General features: G+C 37.3%; 1 non-coding gene across 1 annotated transcript; it reads left to right on the top strand.

Moving 5' to 3' along the window:
- The first annotated feature begins 3,283 nt into the window (after nt 1–3,283).
- On the top strand, nt 3,284–3,390 carry LOC120879721. The gene has a single exon (XR_005724867.1). It is a non-coding gene; the product is annotated as a U6 spliceosomal RNA (small nuclear RNA).
- The last annotated feature ends 3,760 nt before the right edge of the window (nt 3,391–7,150 follow it).

Here is a 7,150-nt window from a genome sequence, read left to right as displayed (position 1 = left end):
AGGTACATATTATGGTTCAGGATTTTCTACTAATTTGTGGTATCAGATAACTTATCCTACCTGGATCTCAGTTTTCTTGTTGTAGAAAGCCAGACAATCCACATGAACCTTGCCAGGACTAACAATCCTGCAGATAAAGAATAATGTGGATTAGAATTTGTCCTTCTGATCAAAATGTATATACTTTCTGCATCTAAGAGTCATGGTCTACACACCATTTAGCCTCAATAAGTAAACAGGCAATTTCCTGATTTCACTGGATTCTCTGTTGCAATATTTGACAGGAAGGCACGTGTTTCTCAGGTTTATATGTAAGTACTGGGAACTAAGAATGTTTAATTAAGTCAGAATATCTGGGTTTATGTCCTAATTCTGCTGCTTACAACATTTGTAACTTTAGGTAGCATATGATATATTGACCATTGTTTCCAAAGCTGGAGAAAAAAAAAACAACTTCAATTCCTTATCTGAATATTATTATTTTTGTTTAGTCACTCAGTTGTGTCTGACTCTTTGCAACCCCATGGACTGCAGCATACCAGGCTTTCCTGTCCTTCACCGTCTCATGAAGCTTGCTCAAACTCATGTCCATTGAGTTGGTGATGCCATCCAACCATCTCATCCTCTGTCATCCCCTTCTCCTCCTGCCTTCAATCACTCCCAGAATCAGAGTCTTTTCAAATGCGTCAGTTCTTTGTATCAGGTGGCCAAAGTATTAGAGTTCAGCGTCAGCATCAGTCCTTCCACTGAATATTCAGGGTTGATTTCCCTTAAGATTGACTGATTGGACCTCCATGCTGTCCAAGGGACTCTCAAAAGTCTTCTCTAACAACACAGTTCAAAAGCACCAGTTCCTCTGCACTCAGCTTTCTTTATGGCCCAACCCTCACATCCATAGATGACTACTGGAAAAATCATACCTTTGACTAGATGGGCCTTTGTTGGCAAAGTAATGTCTCTGCTTTTTAATATGCTGTCTAGGCTTGTCATTATTGTTATTATTCAGTAATGAAAATATGAATATGACAGTGCTTTGCTCCTGTTGAAGTGTACTTGAGCCCATGCCAGAAACTTTAGTGTTCAGCCTTGGCATATAGAAACAAAAAAGACATTGGAGATCATGTAGATGGCGTTTTCCCACCTTGAAGGCAGATGCTTTCCTATTGTCTCTTCTTGTAATAACACTGAATCCAGCAGATAGCCAGCCCGTCCCTTTCTTGAAGGCCACGACTAGCTCTTTAACTCAGAGATACTTGAGTTCACTTTGGGTATTTTTATGTATTCTATAATTCTCTTTATTTACAAATAAAAATCTAATCTTCTTAATGTCTCTGTCTATAATCAGCTCCATTCAGATATTTTTAAAAAATCTATTTAGCCTGTAAGCTTAGTTTCCTCCATTGGAGGATTTATAATTCCTTTTGGCAGCCTGCATTTTTTTTGGGGGGGACCTTAAAGGAGAGCTTAAGGGCCATTATTTTCAAATGATATTTTTGAACTATACAACTATGTAGGTATTCTTGGTGCTTCTATACACAAAAGAGAGTATTCTGCTAAATTATTGGAATTGCTCCTTTTTATGCTAATTTGAGCACAGAATTATTGGAATGAATTTATCAGCCCCTGAACACCCACTGTGGGTAATAACAGGCTGCTCCTGTAAATGAGATGTTGCATCCCAATGAGGAAATACATTTCAAAATGAAAAGGAAATCTATTTCAAGAATTTTTTTACTTTGTTCAAATATTCTGTAGTTTGTAACTAAATTTGCTAATGTCTTAAGGTGAAAAGTACCATATAAAATTATATAAAAATCATATTTGTTTATTACGTAGGTTGAATATTAAAATCACTAAAAATGTAATTGGTGTAACATTAATCTGAATGTGATGAGGGAAAACAAGAAGTTAAGGTAACAGTCATGTTAGTGAAAAAATATCTGCTTAAACAATTTAATGCAGCAGCTATAGTTTATATCATATCAGTTGATGTTTAAAAGATTTAAAGCCATTTTTAAAAGCAAGTTGTTTACTCATTTACCCAGCAACAGCCTGGGAAACTTAATTGGAACAACTTATGCAATAACAGCAGACCTCAGTATAAATGTCAACAAGAGAAAGGGTTGTTTGTTGGTATGCTGCTTTGTTTTTTTGAGAGATAAATTTGAACTTTTTGCCTGAACAGAAGAACCAGAAGAAATGATATTTCTCCGAAGACTATAAAAGGGCTAGACTGACAACTCTGATAAACAAGAAAGAAGGTTAGTTTGAAATGTTGTGGCTCTTAATATAATAAACAGCAACATTATGCAATAATATCATTGAGACATTGGAACATTAATTTTTAAGTACCCAGTTTAAAATAAAGATCAAAAGCAGAATTGCAATCAACTGTAACTGTACATCAAAATTTGGATACTTTTTCATAATGGTGCCTATATTAAATTCCATAGACACAATCAGAAAAAAATACTCAAACTTTAAGAATATTCTATGAAGAAAGAGGAAATCATACATATTACATTTCTTATTAAAAGCAATGGATACTCAATAAGTTACTTCCAAGTTCCAAAAAAATTATTTAACCATCCCAAGATAGCCCATAAATGAATTCAACCTTCTGGTACTTGAATCAGGCAAAAGCAAGGCTGCATAACATTTAAGGTTACGTCTAAGTCCTGCAACTTCTGCCTTGAAACATTTCTTGAAACCTTCTTTCTAGGTGAAGCCAGCAGCTCCATCTTAAGTGTGACTACACCAAGATGCTCACAAAGTAAGGAAACCCAAGATAGCCATGTGAAGGGCTCATGAAAAGAGAGCAATGATGAAATCTTAGCAATTACAGTTAGCTCAGCCTAGACATGAAATGAAGGGGCCACCGAGGACATTCCAACCCAGCCACCAAGTGGAGAAAAACTGAGCCCCAGTCAAGATGTTTTAGAAATCTATGGCCACTTAAGCAAGTTAGCTGCGGTGGCAAGCATTCTTTTCTTTTTTTTTCATGGTTAATATCTGAGAATATCAGTAGTAATATTGTTTCATTGTTGAGTATATTTGCTATGAAACCTTTTGGTGACCTCTATTTTAACAATACATGCTTCTGTTCCTAGTTTATTAAGAATGTAGCAGTATGTTGAATTCATGGACTGTTCTTTCTTCATCCATCATGATACAAAATATTAGTTGTAAGATTATCTAAAGGAAATGGGGAATAGAAAAGATTCCGACTGACTTCTCTAGTTATTTTGAATTTACTTGAAGTTCTAATATAAAATTCTGCACAGTGCTTGCTTCGGCAGCACATATACTAAAATTGGAATGATACAGAAAAGATTAGCATGGCCCCTGCGCAAGGATGACACGCAAATTCGTGAAGCGTTCCATATTTTCAGCAAAAATAAACAAATGGGATCTAATTAAAAGCTTCTGCACAACAAAGGAAACTATAAGCAAGGTGGAAAGACAGCCTTCTGAATGGGAGAAAATAATAGCAAATGAAGCAACTGACAAACAACTAATCTCAAAAATATACAAGCAACTTATGCAGCTCAATTCCAGAAAAATAAACGACCCAATCAAAAAATGGGCCAAAGAACTAAATAGAAATTTCTCCAAAGAAGACATATGGATGGCTAACAAACACATGAAAAGATGCTCAACATCACTCATTGTCAGAGAAATGCAAATAAGACCACAATGAGGTACCATTTCACACCAGTCAGAATGGCTGCGATCCCAAAGTCTGTCTACAAGCAATAAATGCTGGAGAGGGTGTGGAGAAAAGGGAACCCTCTTACAGTCCTGATGGGAATGCAAACTAGTACAGCCACTATGGAGAACAGTGTGGAGATTCCTTAAAAAACTGCAAATAGAACTGCCTTATGACCCAGCAATCCCACTGCTGGACATACACACTGAGGAAACCAGAATTGAAAGAGACACGTGTACCCCAGTGTTCATCACAGCACTGTTTATAATAGCCAGGACATGGAAGCAACCTAGATATCCATCAGCAGATGAATGGATAAGAAAGCTATGGTACATATACACAATGGAGTATTACTCAGCCATTAAAAAGAATACATTTGAATCAGTTCTGATGAGATGGATGAAACTGGAGCCGATTATACAGAGTGAAGTAAGCTAGAAAGAAAAACACCAATACAGTATACTAACACATATATATGGAATTTAGAAAGATGGTAATGATAACCCTGTATGCGAGACAGCAAAAGAGACACAGATGTATAGAACAGACTTTGGGACTCTGTGGGAGAGGGAGGGGGTGGGATGATTTGGGAGAATGGCACTGAAACATGCATACTATCATGTAAGAAACGAATCACCAGTCTAGGTTTGATACATGATACAGGATGCTTGGGGCTGGTGCACTGGGATGATCCAGAGAGATGATATGGGGAGAGTGGTGGGAGCGGGGTTCAGGATTGGGAATTCATGTACACCCGTGGTGGATTCATGTCAATGTATGGCAAAACCAATACAGTAATGTAAAGTAAGAAAAAAAATTAAAAAAGCAAAAAAAAAAAAAAGACTAAAAAAAATTAAAAAAAATAAAATTCTGCACAGACCAAAAAAAAAAAAAAAAACAAGAGTTAGAGAAACAGTAACAAGAAGGGTGTTAGAGCTGGAGGATTATTCTGTGCATATTTTTCATATACAAAAGAGTAATGATTTAGTTGACTAACTGCCTTAATATTTTAAAAGTAAGTTTTAATCCTCTGATATTTGAAGGCATATTTTCTTCAAAGAGGTCTGGTTTATATTGTAAGGGTTGTTTATTTAGCTCTTTGAGATGTTACATTAAATTTACAGGCTTCTTGTAACTTCTGAATACTTGAAAGACAAACTCACATTTGAAGCCGGGGACTCCCTTACTCCCTCTTCTTTCCTTTCAGTCTTCCTATTTGGCAGCTCATTACTATCCTGCCTAGCTGCTGGTATGAGATTTGAATTAGAGAGTAATTCCATTTTGATTTCTCTTTGTCAAAAAGATAAGAAATGTATGAAATTTCATCCAGTATTTATTAGAAAATAGTGTATCATCTTTATTTTTATTGAAATTTACTTGAAACATGATATCCTTCCCTGGTGGCTCAGTGGTAAAGAATCTGCCTGCCAATGCAGGACACACAGCTTCCATCCCTAAGTTGGGAAGATTCCCTAGAGAAGGAAACCAACTCCAGTATTCTTGCCTGGGAAATCCCATGGACAGAGGAGCGTGCCGGGCTACAGTCCATGGGTCTCAAAGAGTCAGACACAACTTAGTGACTAAACAAGAACAACAGTAAATCAATACATAACATCGTATATGTTTAAGGTGTACAATATATTGACAATGCATTTACATATTGCAGAAGGATTATCTCTATAGCACCAGTTAATAGCTCTATCATGTCATATAGTTATAATTTTGTGGTGAAAATAATTGATATATACTACATTAACAGTTTTGACATTTATAAAATAGTATTGTTACCCCAAAATCACTATGCTAAACATTAGAGCTCCAAAAACTTTTATTTCCTAGTTACAAGCTTGTGCTCTTGAATAACAACTCCCCAATTCCCCCACCCCCAGTCACTAATAACGGCCATTCTACTGTGTTGTCTGAAAGCTTTTTAAATTCTGCATACAAGTTGTAATTAATTACACAGTATTTGATACTCTCAATCTGACTTGTGTCTGGCTTAGCATAATGCCCTCAAAATCCATCCTTATTTTCACAAAAGGCATGGTTTTCTTTAACATGGCTGAATAATATTCCATCTTGTATGTGTGTGTATGTATGTATGTATAAAAGATAAAAATCATCTTTATCCACTCATCCATTGACAGATGGTTCTGTTTCTGTTTCTTGTCTATTGTGAATAATGCTGCAATAAACGTGCTACAAAAAACATACAGTAAGCATTAGGCTTCCCTGGTGGCTCAGATGATAAGCTGCCCACAGTGTGGGAGACCTGGGTTTGATCCCTGGGTTGAGAAGATCCCCTGGAGGAGGGCATGACAACCCACTCCAGTATTCTTGCCTGGAGAATCGCCATGGACAGAGAAGCCTGGTGGGCTACAGTCCATGGGGTCAAAAAGAATCAGATACCACTGAGTGGCTAAGCACAGCACACCAAACATGGGGAAGCAGGTGTATTTTCAGTGTGCTATTTTCCTTTGGATATATATCCAGTAGAATTGCTGGATCATGTGAGAGTTTCTATTATTGCTTTTCTGAGGAAACTCTATACTGTTTTCCACAGTGACTGTGCCAATTTTCATTCCCACTAACTGTACAGCAAACAGTATAGCAAGAAGAGATAAGAAACCCTTCTTCAGTGATCAATGCAAAGAAATAGAGGAAAACAACAGAATGGGAAAGACTAAAGATCTCTTCAAGAAAATTAGAGATACCAAGGGAACATTTCATGCAAAGATGGGCTCGATAAAGGACCGAAATGGTATGGACCTAACAGAAGCGGAAGATATTAAGAAGAGGTGGCAAGAATACACAGAAGAACTGTACAAAAAAGATCTTCACGACCTGGATAATAACAATGCTGTGATCACTCACCTACAGCCAGACATCCTGAAATGTGAAGTCAAGTGGGCCTTAGAAAGCATCACTACGAACAAAGATAGCAGAGGTGATGGCATTCCGGTTTAGCTCTTTCAAATCCTGAAAGATGATGCTGTGAAAGTGTTGCACTCAATATGCCAGCAAATTTGGAAAACTCAGCAGTGGCCACAGGACTGGAAAAGGTCAGTTTTCATTCCAATCCCAAAGAAAGGCAATGCCAAAGAGTGCTCAAACTACCGCACAATTGCACTCATCTCACATGCTAGTAAAGTAATGCTCAAAATCCTCCAAGCCAGGCTTCAGCAATGCATGAACTGTGAACTCCCAGATGTTCAAGCTGGTTTTAGAAAAGGCAGAGGAACCAGAGATCAAATTGCCAACACCTGCTGGACCATGGAAAAAGCAAGAGAGTTCCAGAAAAACATCTATTTCTGCTTTATTGACTATGCCAAAGCCTTTGACTGTGTGGATCACAATAAACTGGAAAATTCTGAAAGAGATGGGAATACCAGACCACCTCATCTGCCTCTTGAGAAATCTGTATGCAGGTCAGGAAGCAAC

This window comes from Oryx dammah, unplaced genomic scaffold (genome assembly GCF_014754425.2).
Source record: "Oryx dammah isolate SB20612 unplaced genomic scaffold, SCBI_Odam_1.1 HiC_scaffold_20, whole genome shotgun sequence".
Lineage (NCBI taxonomy): Eukaryota > Metazoa > Chordata > Mammalia > Artiodactyla > Bovidae > Oryx > Oryx dammah.
This window is presented reverse-complemented; position numbering and strand designations above follow the sequence as displayed.